This window comes from Chiloscyllium punctatum, chromosome 48 (assembly GCF_047496795.1).
Source record: "Chiloscyllium punctatum isolate Juve2018m chromosome 48, sChiPun1.3, whole genome shotgun sequence".
Taxonomy (NCBI): domain Eukaryota; kingdom Metazoa; phylum Chordata; class Chondrichthyes; order Orectolobiformes; family Hemiscylliidae; genus Chiloscyllium; species Chiloscyllium punctatum.
This window is the reverse complement of record NC_092786.1, coordinates 32,005,385-32,024,861: the sequence shown is the minus strand read 5'-3', so window position 1 is coordinate 32,024,861 and position 19,477 is coordinate 32,005,385. Positions and strand designations below refer to the sequence as shown.

Sequence of the window (19,477 nt, the reverse complement as noted above, 5' to 3'; positions counted from 1 at the left end):
CGTTTATAAAGAGAAGCAGAAGCAAGGATATTTGGGAGTTTACAAGCATACGTCTTTGAAGATGACAGAATAGATTTATTTGCTGCATTTTGTAAAATAAAAGGTTCTGAACTTTATACATAGAGGTAAAGAATACAAAAGCATGCAAATTTTTTCTGAACTTTCATAAATTACTGTTTAAGTCTCAGCTAGACTGTAGTGTTCAATTCTGAGAATACACTTTCAAAAAGATATCAAGTCCTTGAGGCTATGTGGAGAAGCCGAAGAAACTGGGATTGTTCTCTTTAGAGGAGAAAGTCAAGGAGAAGTTTAATTGAGGTGTTCAGAATTATGTGGGGTTTTGAGAGGAAAAAGCAGAGACACAGTATTTCAACAGGCAGGATGCTTGACAACCAAACAGCACAAATTTAAAATTATCAAAGAATCAAGAGAAGGCAAGATTTTTAAAAAAATTTTTAAGGCAGTCACTTGTTATGATCGGGATTGCCTGAAATAATAAAGCAGGTTCAACAGTAACTTTCAAAAAGGATTTGGGCACATACTTGGAAAGGAAAGGACCAAGTTTTTCGGGTAAAAGCAGTGAAGATGAAATAATGGAATAGTTATTTTTAAGAGCTGGCACAGACGTAAGAGCTCAAATAATGATATGTGAATAGCAATCTTCTACACTGCAGTATTGTATGGCTCTCTGCACATTATGCCATGAATTGAAGTATCAAGTTCCCAAGTTGTGTTTTAGATATTGTCTAATCAACCTGTCCAGGGGTATTATTACACATCGCCTGGGTAGGTGGAAATTGAAACCAGGCTCAGAGGTAGGGACACTACCACTGCACCATCAGAGCTCCCCAAAAATATGATATTCTTAAATTACACCAGCTGTAAAAACTGAATCTAATTCTGGTCTGTTAAGATTATGCTTTTTTGGGCTCTATTCTGGTTATAAACCAGTGTATCTTGAATTGTAATGTGTGCTCTGTAATTACTGCAGCTGGTAGCTACTCCTGCCAGGAGATCTGCTGCTGTCTTGGTTGCCATGTTTGTCGCATTGTGCCATCCTCACACATCCACTGCAACTGCGTTGTGATATCCATTGTCCAACCATGCCCAGCGCAGCCCTTCTTTCTGTTGCCCTACATTTTGCCCTCTGGAAGGGATTTCTATAGCTTTCCAGCTCTGATCAGATGGCCAAAATTCCATCATTTACTTTCTCATATTTCACAATATAGCATGAGATGTTGCATAAAGCTAAGTCACAGTTATTATCAATCATGCAGCTCCCCAAGAAAGCTCTACTACTAACACACCATAAAACTGCTTGATAAATGTTGTTACCCTTTCATCTTCATCTCTTTCACCTCATAAGAAATGTTCAAAGCAAACATTATCCAAATAAATCAAACAAATTCCATTCAGTATAAATTAAAGTGTGACAAATTCCAGACAGTGGTTTAATGCAGTAATTCAGTCTTAATATTCTACTCACAATCTATGATGCCATCAGGGCTGCTCCATTGAAATATTGCCTTCAGAACACCTTTAGCTGTCTCTTCTTTCAGTACAAAACCTCACAGTAAATGGGAGGTGAACTTTAATTATATACGCATTCAAATACATTGAAAGGAAACTGGAAATTAATCTTGTACAAAATGTGTAGACAGAAACTATTTAGTTAATTTACTCTTATTACTTTGAATATTGGTGACATATTTGTTTCCTCTTCTTCTGTGCTCACTGAGTAACTTCCGTTTTTCCAAGATGTGCAGATTGGGTGTGGGAAACACATGGTTATTGGGATACGTTAAGGAAGTGGGTCTGGGTAGAATGCTTTTCAGGGGGTCACTTTTAGAGGACCTGCCTTTATTCTACAATTGGAATCTTTTGATTTTCGTGATTTTATTGGATGTATCAATTAAAATCACAGGAAGATTGCTGAAAATGGCGACAACTATGAGAATTAATTGCCAGGAATAATAGCAACCAATTAATCAGCATAAACTATAGTAGACCCTCCTTTTACATATCGCAGGTAGTTAAATTGAAAAATTAATTCACTAAAGGTATTCACCAACATAGCTCTACCTTTCCTAACATCTGACAATTTAGGCACGCACAGCCTACATTCACTCTCCTGGGAGTTGTCAGACTCGATAATTTGCTGCATTTTGGGAGCTTGATTTAATTCGGGAATTCTCTCCTAACATTAAAGAACCCCCTCAAGAGTCCTTTGCATCTCACGGCTCGGCATTGGCACTCTCTGAGTCAGGAGGTCAAAGGTTTGAATGCCACTTCTGAGAATTGAGCACATAATCTAAAATGACACTTCAATGCAGTACTGCCCGGCGATGGATTTTGAATGAGGAGCTGATCAAAAGCCTCAAATGCTGTTTCAGGCAAAAATAAAAGACTCCATGACACTTTTAAATGACAAAGATGGAAGGGTTTAAAAAGAAGCTAGATAAGCACGCAAACAAGGGAATGGAAGGATATGCTGGCAAACCAAGACGAAGCATGGAGGGATGATGGAGTTAGGGCAGACTGCTTCTTTCTGAAGTAGATATGCATGCAGGATTCTGAGAATCTTTCCATTTTGTTTGGGCCACAATATGTTTGTCAACCGACATTATAGATTAAATAATGCTTTGTGCGAGATTGCTGGGTAAAGTGATAGCCTTATTTGGTATAGTCGATCAGTGGTTAGCACTGCTGCCTCATGGCGCCAGAGACCCAATTTCCATTCCATCCTCAGGCGATGACTGTGTGGAGTTTGCACATTCTCTCTGTGTCTGTGCGGGTTTCCTCTGGGTTATTTGCTTTCCTCCCACAGTTCAAAAATGTCCAGATTAGGTGGATTGGCCATGCTAAATTGTCCATAGATTAGGTGGATTAGCCATGGGAAATGCAAAGTTACAGTGATAGGGTGAGTCTGGGTGGGATGCGTTTCGAAGGGTCGGTATAGACTTTATGGGTTGAATGACCTGCTTCCAGACTGTAAGGATTCTATGATTTACCTAGACTACAACAGTAACTGCACTTCAAATGATATTATTAGCTGCAGTGTACATTGGTATGTTATGATAATGTGAAGTCAGCTATATAAACACAAGGGGCTCCTAGCTCCTCTCTTCCTCTGTTCTTGTGCATACAAGCCATGTCAAACTTTGGGTTCAAAGACCCTCTGGTCACACATGATGTTGAATTGCATTCTGGAGATTATCAGGAGGGCCCCTGTTCTGTAGCCAATTCAAGATGCTGTTGCAGAAATCCACTCAGAAAGTTGTAACCCTTCTTTTGCAGGGGACAGGTGCAGTTGCCACATTGCCTTTCTGGACATTGTCTTTATTAGGCAGAGCAATGTATTCTGAGTATTGTCAATACCATTCAGTGTGAGCTGGTTCACTTGAGAGACCGAGACAGAGCAAACAAGGAGAAAAGTATCCCCAGTTGTGAAGGATTGAGAAAAGAGGACACAGATTTAAGGTGTCTGGCAAAAGCATTAGTAGTGACATGACTCAGTCCTTTTTTTAATGCAATGAATAGTTAGAATCTGGAATGCACAGTCACAGTGTTCAAAAAGCAGATTTAAATTTAGGCAGTCAAAGCGGAAGTTGGATTATTATCTAAAGAGTAAACATTTGCAAAACGACATAGAATCATATCATCCATACAGTATGGAAACAGGCCTTTCAGCCCATCAAATTCATACCGACTCACCAAAGATCATCCCACCCAGACACAACCCTTTAACATGCCCGTGTAACCCTGCAATTCCCATGGCTAATCCACCTAACCTACACTCCCCAGACATTATTAGTAATTTAGCATGACCAATCCACCTAACCTGCACATCTTTGGACTGTAGGAAGAAACTGGAACACCGGTAGGAAGCCAACGCAGAACACAGGGAGAATGTGCTAACTCCACACAGTCACCTGAGGGTGGAATCAAAACCGGGTCCCTGGTGCTGTGAGGCAGAACTGAGCCACTGTGTCATCCTAAAGAATGGTAAATAAAGGCAACTGGGACTGTAACCCTTACCTGACCTAGCTTATGATTGCTGTTCCACACTATTTGATTGACTATGGGTGGCACAGTGGCTGAGTAGTTAGCACTATTGCATCACAGTGCCAGGGACCTGGGTTCAATTCCCAACTCAGGCAACTGTCTGCGTGGAGTTTGCACATTCTGCCTGTGTCTGCGTGGGTTTCCTCCGGGTGCTCCGGTTTCCTCCCACAGTCCAAACATGTGCAGGTCAGGTGAATTGGCCATGCTAAATTGTCCATTAGTGTTAGTCAGAGGGAAATGGGTCTGGGTGGGTTACTCTTCAGAGGGTTGGTATGGACTGGTTGGGCCGATGGGCCTGTTTCCACACTGTAGGGAATCTAATCTAATGTCCTTGAGTTAACTAATGATTGGTGATCATCATCTGAAATTGTATAGATTCTGGAATGGTTCATGGAAGGCAACAAATGTCACCCCATTATTTAAGCAAAATGGGAGAGAAAACAAAATGAGGAACAACAGTCCTGTCAGCTTCACATCAGGAGGGAGGAAAATGTGACAACGATTTATGAAGGATGTGAGAATGGCTGCTTGGTAATAATGATCTAATTGGACATAGTTGACATGGAAATTGTGTTTGACGTGGAATTATTTGAAGATATTACTAACCTCCTGACTGTCTACCATCCACAAGGCACATGTTAGGAATGCGATGGAATACTTGCCACTTGCCTGGATGGGTGCAGCTCCAACAACACTCAAGAAGCTTGACACCATCCATGACAAAGCAGTTCTCTTGATTGAATGTGGATGCGGTGCGAGTCACTCTACCACTGAGATTCAGTAACAGCAATGTTAACTACCTACAAGATGCACGGGAGAAATTCACCAAAAATCCTGAGACAACACTTTCTAAACACACAACTGCTTCCTTCTAGAAGGATAAAGGCAGCAGATACATGTAAATAACGCACCTGCTAATCCCCATCCAAGCCACTAACCATCCGGACTTGGAAATATTTTACCATTCCTTTAGTGTCGTTGGGTCAAAATCTTGGAAATTCCTCCTAATGATACTGTTGATCGACCTACAGCACATGGACTGCAGCAGTTCAAGAAGGCAGCTCACCAACATCTTCTCAAGGGCATCTAGGGCCAGGAAATGAATGCTGGCCCAGCCAGTGATGCCCACAGTCCTATGAGTGAAATTGAAAATGGATTGTAAAACGTGGATTTGGTATACTTGCATGTTTAGGAGGCTTTTGATAAAGTCCTTCAAAAAACCTGGTTGGCAAAAGTAATACACTTAGAGTGGCTAACATACAAGGAACAAGGGGTAGGAATAAATGGGTCATTCTTATGTTGGCAGGCTGTGACTAGTAGTGTGTCATATGGATCAGTACTTGGGCCTCAACTGGTCACAGGACACATCACTGATTTGGATGTGGGTACCAAATGTAACATTTCCAAGGAAACAAATAGCTAATTGGGAATGTGTGCTGTAAGGGAGATGTAAGTGCATTCGAGAAGATTTTGAGATTTACAGAGTTTGCAGGAATATGGCAGATAGAATGCAATGTTGTTGTGGTTCTGTTCGCTGAGCTGGGAAGTTGTGTTGCAGATATTTCGTCTCCTGTCTAGGTGACATCCTCAGTGCTTGGGAGCCTCCTGTGAAGCGCTACTGTGATGTTTCCTCCGGCATTTATAGTGGTTTGTCTCTGCCGCTTCCAGTTGTCAGTTCCAGCTGTCCGTTGCAGTGACCGGTATATTGGGCCCAGGTCGATGTGTTTGTTGATAGAATCTGTGGATGAGTGCCATGCCTCTAGGAATTCCCTGGCTGTTCTCTGTTTGGCTTGTCCTATAATAGTAGTGTTGCCCCAGTCGAACTCATGTTGCTTGTCATCTGCGTGTGTGGCTACTAAGGATAGCTGGTCATGTCATTTCGTGGCTAGTTGGTGTTCATGGATGCGGATCGTTAGCTGTCTCCCTGTTTGTCCTATGCAGTGTTTTCTGCAGTCCTTGCATGGGATTTTGTACACTACATTGGTTTTGCTCATGCTGGGTATCGGGTCCTTTGTCCTGGCGAGTTGTTGTCTGAGAGTGGCTGTTGGTTTGTGAGCTGTTATGAGTCCTAGTGGTCGCAGTAGTCTGGCTGTCAGTTCAGAAATGTTCTTAATATATGGTAACGTGGCTAGTCCTTTGGGTTGTGGCACGTCCTCATTTCATTGTCTTTCCCTTAGGCATCTGTTGATGAAAGCGGGGGTATCCGTTTTAGGCGAATGCATTGTAGAGGTGTTCTTCTTCTTTTTGCAGTTCTGGTGTACTGCAGTGTGTTGTGGCCCTTTTGAACAGTGTCTTGATGCAACATCTTTTGTGTGTGTTGGGGTGGTTGCTTTCGTAGTTCAGGACTTGGTCTGTGTGTGTGTTTTCCTGTATACCTTTGTGGTGAATTCTCCGTACGGTGTTCTCTGTACCATCACGTCTAGGAATGGGAGTTGGTTGTCCTTTTCTTCCTCTCTAGTGAATCTGATTCCTGAGAGTGTGGCGCTGATGATCCAGTGTGTGTTTTCTATTTCTGTGTTTTTAATCTCCATATCTGACCCAGAGTTTGGGTTGAATTTGCGTAGTGTACAAAATCCCATGCAAGGACTGAACAAAACACTACATAGGACAAACAGGAAGACAGCTAACGATCCGTATCCATGAACACCAACTAGCCACGAAATGACACGTCCAGCTATCCTTAGTAGCCACACACACAGATGACAAGCAACCTGAGTCGACTGGGACAACACTACTATTATAGGACAAGCCAAACAGAGAACAGCCAGGGAATTCCTAGAGGCATGGCACTCATCCACAGATTCTATCAACAAACACATCAACCTGGGCCCAATATACCGGTCACTGCAGCCGTCAGCTGGAACTGACAACCAGAAGCGGCAGATACAAACCACTATAAATGCCGGAGGAAACATCACAGTAGCACTTCACAGGAGGCTCCCAAGCACTGAGGATGTCACCTAGACAGGGGACGAAACGTCTGCAACACAAATTCCCAGCTCGGCGAACAGAACCACAGCAACAAGCACCCAAACTACAAATCTTCTCACAAACTTTGAAGAATGTAATGTTGAAAAATGTGAGGATGTCCATTTTATTGTAAGAACAGATGTGTAGAGTATTTGATTTAAGTTAAGAAGCTAAAAAGTGTAGATAAAACATAGAACATAGAACACAGAACATAGAACATTGAACAGTATAGGACAGGAACAGACTCTTTGTCCCACAATGTTGTGCCAAACATAATGCCAAATTAAACGAATCCCTTCTACCTGCCCTTGCTTTTGGCCCATATCCCTCCATTCCTCGCATATTCTTCTGCTTATCTAAAAGTTCCTTAAATGCCTCTAATGTATCTGCTTCCACCACCACCATTGGCAGCATGTTCCAGACACTGACCACCTTCCATGTAAAAAGCCTGCCCCTCACATCTCCTTTGAACTTGACCCCTCTCACCTGAAATGCATGCCCCCTAGTATTAGACATTTCAACTTGAAGAAAAAGATTTGGACCATCAACCTTATGTGCATCTCAAATTTTATAGACTTCCACCAAGTCTTCCCTCAGCCTCCACCATTCCAGAGTAAACAATCTGAGTTTTTCCAGCCTCTCCTTATTGCTCATACCCTTTAATCCAGGCAGCATCCTGGTAAACCTCTTCTGTACCCTTTCCAAAGCCTCCACATCCTTCCTGTAATATGGCAACCAGAACTGAATGCAATACTCTCAGTGTGGCCTGAGCGAAGTTTTATAAAGCTGCAACTTAACCTCCTGACTCTCGTAGTCAATTCTCTGATCAATAAAAGCAAGCATGCCATAAGCCTTCTTTCCCAGCTTAGTCTGTTTGTGTGGCTGCTTTCAGAGAGCTGTGGACCTGAATCCTAAGATCCCTCTGTACATCAATGCTGGGGTCCTGCCATTCATTGTATACTTTTCCTTAATATTGGATCTCCCAGAGTACAGCATCTCATTCTTACCCAGATTAAATTCTATCCAATTTCTCCACCCATATCTGCAACTGATCTATACCTTGCTGTATCCTTTGAACGTACAAGGAACCTGGTTGTCCTTATTTATAAGTCGCCAAAGGCTAACATGCAGGCACAGGTGACTCGCCCAACGATTTGAGTATAGGAGCAGAGAAGTCTTGCTTCAATTGTTTATAATTGTAGTTCAATTACCCCACACAGCAGCCTTACTCCCCTTACATTAGGAATGATATAATTGCTATAATTGCATTGAAAGTTCATCACATTTGTTCCTGGGTTGGTAGGACTGCCCCATGAAGTGAGACTGGCAAACTGGATTGAAGAAATGAAACGCGATCGCATTGAAACTTACAAAATACTCAAAGAGGTAGATGAGATAGCTGCAGGTAAGATATTTCCTCTGCCTGGCGAGTCTAAACCAGGGAACACGATTCCAAAATGAGGGAAAATCACTGAAGATCGAGATGAAGGCAGATAGTTTTACGAGAGGGTTGTGAATCTTGGCGACTGGCTATCCCACAGGGCTGTGGAAGGTCAGCCATTGAGTATGTTTGAAGGAGATATTAAAACATTTCCAAATACCAATGACATAAAGAATATGGAGAGAATGTGGGAATTGTTATTGAAATAGATGATGATCCATAATCATTTTGAATGGCAGAACATGCTGAATGTCCCAATCCTGTTTCTCTATGATGGGCAATAAAAATTTTCTTGTAAGCATTTCCCATATCTCAAGAACAAAGTCGGAGCAGAATGGTCAAAGCCCTTAAATTACGGTCTTGAGTCTCATTTTGTTATACAGAAGCTGCTTCTGAAATTCAATGCTAACATTTGTTTCTTCAGTGCAACCAAAATGTTGAAAGGTCACTGTGAATTGTAAAGCTGAAAAGGAAGGGTAGGAAAATTGCTGACATTCACAAAAATAACAGTAGCCAGAAGGAAAACCTCAGCTGGTGAACATGAAGAATGGGAGCTCAGCCGCATTCAACATCTGGAAAAATAAAACTTCGAAAACTGCAAAAATATTATCAAAAGGAAGAAAATTATTCCAATTAGACAAAGGAAGAGGTGGAGGGGGAAGAGAGAAGTCATTAGCCAAATTCCATAGTTTCCACTACAATCATTTTTAATGGAGATCTATTTTCCTTCAGATGTTTACATTGCTTAACATGATTCTTGCAGTGTTTGACCTGAATACTAGATTAGCCCGTGTTCAGTAATTAAAATAAAATAATTTCCCATATTAAGTTAGTTAAAAAAAATCAACATCCTGAACATATGGCTACCATAAATGAGCAGTCTGCTTGAGATTCATTTTACATCAGTACTGTTCACTACTGACTTCAGTCATAGTCTAACCTACAATTTGATAGGGTTAAACATCACCTTGAACACTGGTGTGTGATGACCCTAGCAAAATATTCGATAAGCTGGGCCAATGGGCTAAGGAGTAGCAGCTGGGGTTTAATTTAGACAAATGCGAGGTGTTGCATTTTGGTGAGGCAAACCAGGGCAAGACATATACAGTTAATGGTATGGCCCTAGGGAGCATTACCAAATAAAGAGACCAAGGGGTTCAGCTGCATAGTTCCTCGTAAGTGGAGTCGCAGGTAAACAGAGTGGTGAAGAAGGTGTTTGGCACGTTTACCTTCATTGGTCAGAACATTGAGTGTAAGAGTTGGGATGTCACATTGTAGCTGTACAGGACATTGGTGAGGCCACTTTAGAATACCGCATACAATTATGGCCACCCTTCTACTGGAAAGATGTTGTTGACCTTGAGAGGGTGCAGTAAAGATTTACAACGATATCGACACGGCTGGAGGGAGAGACTGAACAGGACGAGGCTATTTCCCGTGGAGTGTCAGAAGCTGAGGGGTGACCTTACAGAGGTTTATAAAATCATGAGGTAAGGATGGATAGGATGAATAGCCAAGGTCTTTTTCCCAGAGTGGGAAGTTGTGTCCAAAACTAGAGGGCATTGGTTCACGGTGAGACGGGAAAGATATAAAAGGGACCTGAGGGGTAACTTTTTCACGCAGAGTGTGGTGCATGTGTAGAATGAGCTGACAGAGAAGTGACAGAGGCGGTTATAATTACAACATTTAAAAGGCATCTGGATGTGTGAATGAATAGGAAGGATTTAGAGGCATATGGCCAAATGCCGGCAAATGGGACTAGGTCAGACTGGACATCTGGTCAGCATGAACAATTTGGACCAAGGAGTCTGCTTCCATGCTGCATGACTGTATGACTCAATAGTCAAAGAGTGTGGTGCTAGAAAAGCACAGCTGGTCAGGCAGCATCCGAGGAGTAGAAGCAGGACGTTCCTGATAAAGAGCTCATGCTCGAAACCTCAACTCTCCTGCCCCTCGGATGCTGCCTGACCTGCTGTGCTTTTCTAGCGCCAGATGTTTTGACTCTGATCTCCAGCATCTGCAGCCCTCATTTTCTCCCTGTATGGCTCTAGAAATTATTCTAACCAGAACCAACAGTGCTGGCGCTGATTTACACACAAGGAATTCACTCAAAGATGGGCAACTCTTTGCCAAGTTACTTGATGGCAGACAAGGTTACAGCCAGGGAAATAGTTCATAGTTACCACTCGTGATCTCCAATCAAGAAATTGCTGCAAGTGTGCACATATTCGGGATTGGGCAGGCCAGTCCCTGCCTATTTATAACGAGTGGTCATATGCCTAGCAGTGATTGTGTAATAAGGCTGCAGCATGAGATACTGCTTGAAGGACAAAAAGGAAGGAGACACTTTGTCTCAATGCTACAGTTAATTCTGGTGGCTTACAAATGTCAGGTTTGCCCTCACTGTCATCCTGTATTACGTTTAAAGTTTCATTTATTTCCCAATTCTTGTTGGAGTTCCACTCCCAATCAATCTACAGAACAACCTCGGTTGTTCAAACATCGATTATCTGAATTTCAGATTATCCAAACAAGATCTCAAGGTCCCGAAGTTTGGGTAAATTGTGTTATCCAAACATTCGATTGTCCAAACAAAATACACCATGCCCAATTCAGATAATCGAGATTGCCCTGTATAGACTATAAAGAAGCATCTCACATTTACAAATAAATTATGCCATGCACTAGAAGAAAGTGATCCTTTCACAGATTCTAGGTAATTTGATCTGGTTAAATGTATTTGTGTCAGAAGTGAAATACATCTTTCATGGGAAGGGAGCATCTCTAGCCAAGCCAGAATACATTGTCTGTACCTGGTAGCCCTTAATAAGTCAATGGTGAGCCACCTTCTTGAACTGCTACAATAGCCAAGGTGTAGGTACACCCCATGGTGCTGTTCAGAAAAGAGTTCCAGTACTTTGACCCAGTAACAGTGAATGAACAGTGATATAGATCCAAGTCAAGATAGTGAGTGGCTTTATGGGGAACTTATAGATGAGTCTTGCTTCCATGCATTTGCTGTTCTTGTTTTTCTAGGTGATAAGGGTCATGGGTTTGGAAAGTGTTGTCAAAAGAAACCTGGTGAGTTACTGTGGCACATCTTGTGGTTGGTACACATTGCTGCCACTGTGCATCAGTCTCAAAGTGTCATTGGGTCATTCAGCATGGAAACAGGCCCTTCAGCCCAATTAATCCATGCTGACCAGGCTTCCTAATCTGAATTAGTCCCATTTTGTTTTGCCCATATCTCTCTAAACATTTGCTTTTCATGTATCTGTCCAAATATCTTTTAAATGTTGTAATTGCACCCACCTCTGGCAGCTCGCTCCACATATGCACAACCCTCTGTGTGAAAAAGTTACCTCTGAGGTCCTTTTTAAATCTTTCCTCTCTCACCTTAAAACTATGCCCTCTAGTTCTGGATTCTCCTACTTTGGGGAAAAGATCTTGGCTATTCACCTTATTTATGCTCCTCATGATTTTATAATCCCATTTAAGGTCACCCCTCAGCCTCCTACGCTCCAGGGAAAAAAAAGTCCCAGCCTATCCTGCCTCTCCTTATTACTCAAACGTTCCAGTCTCAGTAAAATCCTTGTAAATACTTTCTGTACTCTTTCCAGTTTCATAACAACATTCCGATAGCAGGGCAACCAGAATTGTACGCAGTACTCCAAATGTAGCTCTTACCCATGTCTTGTACCGCGTTAACATGGTGTCCCAGTGCTCTGACCATTGAAGGCAAGCATGCCAGGGGTTTAATATATAAGGTCATGGATGGATTATAATAACATCATGATTGCACTATATAGAAAAAAAAGCTAATACTCTTAGATATTTGTGTTTCAATTGTTCATGATATTACAATTCAAACTCAAGAGCCTCTAAATCAATGAAATGGAAACAAAGACAATGAATAGTCCCGTTCTGAACTGATACAAAAATGTAACATTCAGAACTTCTATATAGTTTCAGTTTTCATATCATACAATCCTTTCTAAGTTGAAGTATAAAGTGCTATGAGTGCAGACTTTCTTCTCTTCTTTCACTTTGAGTAACAATAATAATATTTTTTTCATTATTCTTACAAGGTTTTCCTCAAGAATTATTGCTCAAGGACAGGATTTAAAGCATAAGTTTGCTGCAATTACACAAGGGGAAAAGAGGTCAAATACTCTAAAATAAAACCAATAAAGGGGTAGAAAGTTAGCGAGGCTGATGCCAATTCTTGTACAAAAACCATTCCACCCAGCACCAACCAGGGCAGAGGGAGAAACTGTGGGCCCTGGTGCAAGTCCAGGTCATGGTTCCAGCTTGCCCTCACCACCCGGCCTGAGCATAATGGATCCCTAAATCTCTGGACCCCAGCTATTGGGCTGTGATGTAACCCTCCCCACTCTGCTATTTCAGGGCCCTGCTGCTAGCAGCACTACCTTCTGTATATTTACCCTCCCTCTCAATCACCCCTCATCAAGTTATTTGAGGTTTGGTGCATATTTAGATTTCCTACCAGCTCCTCTCCACTCGTTGAGTTTCCTCTCCATTAACATCAACCTGAATTTGTGCAACAATTTTCATGCACAGTCTTCAAACCCGCACTTGCTCACGTTTGCAACTTAGCGATCTTAAATCTAAGAGGCAGAAAACGGCAACTGAATCCAACTGAACAGGTATTCGCTCTGAACAATGAACAAGCAAACTCTTTGGGAAAGAAAAGTCACTGTTGTTGGTTTGAGACGTATTCCCCTAAGCAACAACAATTAGCTACTAATTGACCGAAGGATGTGACTGTTTAGACTAGTTCTCCTTAGGGACTGATTGAGCAGTTAGAAGATTTATGTTTGGGTCCAGTTTGATATTTTTAAAGGAATTAGCCACATTAAACACAGCACCATCTTAACAGCAGACAACTTTCCTCAAGGTACCAATTAGTTAAAGGTCGTTAAAATGTAAACACTCCTCCACTTATTACATAAAACTACATTGTGCATTAAATGGCATAACACTGCTGCCATCATAAAGCAATGTATCATCCAACTTTCCCTGAGACATGTCACTGGGAATCTGCCAATAATTATGACTTTTAGTATAACCAGTTTCAAATTACGCTCCTAAACTGTTTGATTTCAGGATTTGTAAGTCATTGTTAAATACATGTCATCCTCGATGCAGGATATGACCCCTCACTGGAATTTCTCAGGATTTTGGGTGTAGGTCCTGTTATCAGCAGTGGTGAGTGTTGATGTTTCTCTTTCTCCTTGTTCTGCATTCAAAATCTTGCTACACTTATTTATACATATTCCATTTTCATTGTGAAAGGAGTCATGTGGATGGCTGTTTATGATTGAATTCTGCATATTTTGAACTGTTGGTACGCATTGTGCTCCTTCTGAGTTTCTTGGGCTGAGCTTTTTCTCCACTCTGACCCTATTTTGAGGCTTGAATATTGCTGTGACTCCTCAATGAAAACTGAGAGTTTGAGATTGCGTTTCAGTGAAAACCTTTGAGATCAGCGGATATGGTAAAAATGGATGGTGAGAGTATGCGAGGAGTGGGGTAAGAACCTAATCGTAAACCACTGCCTCAGCAGTGACAATATCAAAGTTTCACCTGATCACCCTGCCTGGGGTCCCAACCTCCACTTTGGAAAGGCCTGTTCAAGAGATTTAGGTCATGGCTGTGCTGTGGTCCACTAGGTTACCTGGCTGTTCCTGAAGCAGAGTAAGACCATCACTGTCCATACCCCTTCACATCCAGATATTAATTCAGCTCTCCAGCACAGTATTGCTCCTGAGGCACACCGACTCTCAATGCTCCTCTGCTGAGCTTCTCGTTTGCACTGCTTCTACTCTGACACATTATTATTAGCATAGCCATTCGCCAAAATAATATAAATCTGATCCTGGAGCATTGTTAATGCATTTCAGAGCAGTCCAAAGTTTAATCAGGAACAGGCACAGACATAAATTGTTGTTATCACATGGCATCACCTACTATAGCAGTGGGGTTTAATATCCGGCTTTGGTAACCACGAGCAGTCTATGCATTTCTACCTACTCTGTCTCGCTGGTCAAATATTATTTTACTGCCATGCAGTCCAGGCTCTCTTGCAATTATTTATCATTTGCAGGGTTTTTTTTGCACTGGAAGAAGAGGACTGTTCATTCATAAATACGCTACATGTGGAACTTTTAACATTGCTCTGACCCTGAGGCTTGCTCTGTTTAAAATGATGTGTTTTTGTATATGATCTTCCTGGGAGTTAGACAGAACGTAACATCAATAATGCGCTAAGACTGACAATTAGAAACTGGAACCCTTCCCAGGATTGTCATGGAACAAGTTCCTTTGGCAGACCAAATTATTGTTCATTTTCTGGGAACTATCAAGAACAATGACTGGGGCAGTAAGGCATTAGATTACACATCTTTTACTCAGAGCATTGGCATTTGCAAGTGTGAAGCTCTTTGTGGTAGCACTGCACAAGCGAGTTAGTGCAATTTGGGAAGAATACTCACAATTTGGCTCTCTTCCAAAATTAACCTGGCTGCATTGTTCTGGTTTATGAAGCCTGTATGATCAGTGTGTGGGTCATTTACACCATTGCAGTATTTTTCTTAATGAAGGTACTTTGTGCGATGGGATACCAGGTAAATAATCCTTTAAAATGTACATCACAGGTATGCAGGATAATCAAGAAGGATTTTAGCATGCTTCCCTTAATTGTTCAGATCTTTGAGTATAGGAGTTGGGGTGTCATGTTGAAGTTATGCAGGACATTGGTGAGAGCTCTTGTGGAGAAGAGTGTGTCCAGTTGTGGTCTCTGATATAGGAAGGATATTATTAAACTGAAGAAGGTTCAGAAAAGATTTACCAGGATGTTGCCGGGAATGGAGGTTTTTAGATATAAAAATAGACTGGAAAGGCTGGAACCTTTTTTTCACAGCAGTGTAGGAGATTGAGGCCTTATTGAGGTTTATAAAATTATACACAGGTGAATGACAATGGTCTTTTCCCTTGGATGGGGGAGTTCAAAGCTAGGGGACATATTTTTAAAGTGAGAGGAGGAAGATTTAAAAGAACTGGAGGGGCAACTTTTTTCACATAGAGTGTGTGGAATGAACTGCCAGAGAAAGGAGTGGATACAGGTACAGTTCCAATGGAGCCAAATGTTGGCAAATAGGACTAGATTAATTTAGGATATCTGGTCAGCATGGATAAGTTGGACTGAATGGCTTGTTTCCATGCTCTATGATGCTGTGACTCGAAGTGGAAAGTTCAATTTAGGAAATCTGGTCGGCATGGACAGGTTGGACCGAAAAGTCTGTTTCTGTGCTGTATGACTCTACGACGTGATGACCACAATAAGTAATGTAGCTCAGAAACAAATGTATTTATGAGTTTGAGAAAGAAGCAAATATTTAGGGGGGAAAAAATGCAACAGCAAGGACCACAAGTGGTGGGCACAGTCCAAATCATGAAGGAACTGCACTGATAAGAACCCAACTCAGAGAGTTGCAAGTACAAAGAGCAGAGAAAATTAAACACAGACAGCAAAAGTCTGCACAAATGACATGTCAGCATTAAATGATGTGGACTGGCAGGATGAATTCTTCCTGTCTAAAACTTAACTTCCTTGATTTCACAGAGTCACAGAATGAGTTTTGTTATGTAAATGGCAGTGGAACAAGTTTAGAATTGAATCCTGGAGCAGATGCTTTAATTCCTTTTGCACGCACTGAGAAATCCTTGAAACATCGTCTATGAAGCTTGAGCCTTTTTTTAAAATGCAAGGACTCAGTAAGAGGGCAGTTCCATGAAACCTTCACTCTGAGTAGGTGAAGTGAACATCACTGAGAGAAGTTGGCAAAGGAAGTACCATGTGACAGACAGTCGGAGGCAGAATTAGCTACAATGGAGCTGATCGGAAGATGCATTAAGGCTTGGGGCAGCAAGGCTTGGGGGAAGACAACTGTCTCAGATCATTTGGTCAAAGTTTACTGGGGGTCTGTTCAGTTATTGGACTTTCCTGGTGCTTCAAATATATGTAAATAAAATCCTGTTTAAGTAAGAAATACCTTGATTTTGTTGATTGGATAGAGTCAATTCTCCAAATGCTACTACACAGCATCAAACTGCTTAACTATCTATGTACATGCATAAAGAATTTTTTATAAATAATGCATATTTCTGGAATAAATAAAAATCACTGAAAAAGGAGCTATTTGGTGAGCTTCCGGGAAGTAATTAAGATACTTCTATTCTTGAATGTTAACATAATATACAAATTAATAGTAAAGTTACTAAAATCTATAATAGAAAATAAAGGCAAGTGAATAATATAACAAGGGCCAGCATGAGATTGGGGAAATATAAAACACACAGCAAGACAGCAGTGGGGAATTTCCCATTGGGGATAAATTAAATTAGTTTACTTACAGTGTGGAAACAGGCCCTTCGGCCCAACAAGTCCACACCGACTCGCCGAAGCGTATACCACCCAGACCCATACTCCTACATTTACCTCTTCACCTAACACTACGGACAATTTAGCATGGTCAATTCACCTAACCTGCACATTTTTGGATTGTGGGAGGAAACCAGAGCACCCGGAGGAAACCCACACAGACACGGGGAGAATGTGCAAACTCCACACAGAGAGTCGCCTGAGGCAGGAATTAAACCTGCGTCTCTGACACTGTGAGGCAGCAGTGCTAACCACTGTGCCACCGTGCAGCCCACTAATAGAAAATTGGGAATGTGATCTTACTGGGCACCAGCCTCAAGGAGGGCAGGAGTTAAAAGGCTGCAAAAGAGGGGTGAGTTGTGAAGATATTCATGAGTGACTTTGCAGAGAAAACATAAGTTCATCAAGTGGGACCAGGAGCCAGCGGGGACTGAGTGATAACCTTGGTAAACAAGACCCGGTCAGTATTTCCACGGTCCAACTTCTCAAGTAAAAAGTTGTCTTTAGTTTAGATTATGAGAGTCTAAAGCATAGGGAATAAGGTAAGGGCCCAGGTTTACATTTAGTTTTCTTGCAAAAGGAAGTAAACAGAAAGAAAGTAATTTAAAGGTAAGTCTTGGCAAGCTAGCTCAGCATGATGGAATACTCCTCCATGTCGTGTGAGAAGTGAGGGACACTTCCTGTGTCGCGGGGTATCCCTGTCAAGATGTGTAGCCAGTTGCAGCTACTGGAAGTCTGAAATTAGAGTAACTGTACAGGTGGCATCTTAATGCTTACCCATCACATTGAGGTAATCACACTGCAGGTGAAGAGTGCACAGACCAAAAGGAATGGGTGTCTATCACACAGAGTAAAAATGCCAGAAAGATCGTGCAGGAGGCTCCTGGGCCATCTCCCTTTCTAATAGATTTTCTATTTAGTATTGTATTGGGGGAGATGGTTTCTCATGGGATTGGCTCAGCTGCAAGATGGGATTGGGGGATAATAAAAGATTGAGAAAAAAATATTGATAAGGGATTCTACTGGAAGAACATTTCTGTGACCAGATATGTGACCCAGGATGGTGCATTGCCTCCCTGGTGCCAAAGTCAAGGATATCGCTGTGTGGCTGCAGGAATTTCTGAAGCAGGAGAGTGAACGGCCAGAGGTCATGGTCCATGTCAGTACCAACAGCACAGATAGGAGAAGGGGTAGGGTCCCACAAGGAGAATAGAGAGAATAGGAAAGAAATTAAAATGCAGGGCTCACAGAAACTGCCTGCATTTGCATTCATCCAAGTTACAATGACAGTGGGGTGCCTCACCCCATTTTTTTTTCATTAATCCTTGAGCAGTCAGGCACTCGCTTTAAGAGGTCTCCCAGAGAAGAGCACTTTTAAGCAGTGCATATACAGCTTTCAAACCACAGGATCTAACAAAGCATGTCCAAATTCTATCAGCAAGTCCTTTTTTTGCCTGAACACAATATCAGGCTCATTCACTGGAGGCTTCTTCAATGGAACCTGAGAAAAGATCTCCATCATGTTGGCCATTGTATCTGCTGCAGATTTAGTGTCACAGAGTCATAGAGATGTACAGCATGGAAATAGACCCATCAGTCCAATTCTTCCATTACGATTAGATATCCTCAATTCATCTAATCCCATTTGCCAGTAGTTGACCCATATCCCTCTAAAACCTTTGTATTAATATGTCCATTCAGATGCTTTTTAATTGTTGCAATTGTACCAGCCTCCACCATTTCCATACATTCCATACACTTACCACCCTCAGGGTGAAAACATTGCCCCTTATATCCCTTTTAAATCTTTCCCCTCTCAGCTTAAACCGACATCCTTCAGTTTTGAACTCCCCCATTCTCGGAAAAAGACCTTGGCTGATCACCTTATCTATGCCCCTCATGATTTTATAAATCTCAATAAGGTAACCCCTCAAAATCCAGGTAAAATAGCCCCAGCCTATTCAAACTCTCCCCATAGCTCTCTTGGCCAACACAGCCATGGCTGACTTTTCCATCTCAGTTCCAGGAATCAGGAATCAGTAGATGTGGTTAAGGCAGGCAAGTAGCTCACTATTCTAAATGAGGCACAACCAGTAAACCTGATGGAACCAGCTCTTCGAAGGTGCTTTGCGCTTTGAATGGAAATTAGCCCTGAAGCTTCCATGCATATTGATATCTCTCACACACAGCAACATTGAAGAAATATTCCTCTCCATTCCACATTCCTTTCTGACAAATAAGCAGCTGAAAGATTGGGTTAGATTTTCTGTTTCCCAGGTGAAAAGCTGAAATGAAAATCAGGCAGCTGCTATAACTTGCAGCTGATCCCCAACTTCATTACTTGGTAACCAATTGAAAATCCATCATAATCTCTTTTGGTTTTGTTTAGTTATTACATCGCATGTACAAGAGAATAGTTTTCTTTCATATTTTGCCCAATACCACACAGGAACAAATTTTGCACATCTTACATGACTGGACTTCCAGTGAACATCACTTGCCTCAGGAAAATCTGAGACTTTTAAAGTATTTAAAGC

At 41.7% G+C, this 19,477-nt stretch overlaps 2 long non-coding RNA genes across 2 annotated transcripts in view; one reads left to right on the top strand and one right to left on the bottom strand.

The window, feature by feature from the left end:
• The window catches only part of LOC140468871 (uncharacterized), an 80,350-nt gene that overhangs the window by 39,304 nt on the left and 21,569 nt on the right, over window positions 1-19,477 (bottom strand). The window lies entirely within an intron of this gene.
• Window positions 13,630-19,477, top strand: part of LOC140468870 (uncharacterized) — a 65,941-nt gene continuing 60,093 nt past the window's right edge. The window contains exon 1 of the long non-coding RNA XR_011955858.1: window positions 13,630-13,705. This is a non-coding gene — a long non-coding RNA (uncharacterized lncRNA). The remainder of the gene's footprint in view (window positions 13,706-19,477) is intronic.